Raw genomic sequence first — 224 nt, 5'->3', positions numbered from 1 at the left:
ATTATTATTATTATTATTATTATTAATGGTTTTAGTTTCAGTTATCTATAATAACCCAGACCTGTACAACTGTTTTGGGACTTCTGGGAAAACCTTTGCAAGTCTTTCAGTGCTATTGTTATCAGACACTGATTTAAAAAGCCAAACATGCCTTATTGCTTTCACACACACACACACACACACACACACACACACACACACACACACACACACACACACACACT

Source organism: Sinocyclocheilus anshuiensis, unplaced genomic scaffold, assembly GCF_001515605.1.
Source record: "Sinocyclocheilus anshuiensis isolate Anshui unplaced genomic scaffold, SAMN03320099.WGS_v1.1 scaffold147, whole genome shotgun sequence".
Taxonomy (NCBI): Eukaryota; Metazoa; Chordata; class Actinopteri; order Cypriniformes; family Cyprinidae; genus Sinocyclocheilus; species Sinocyclocheilus anshuiensis.
This window is presented reverse-complemented; position numbering follows the sequence as displayed.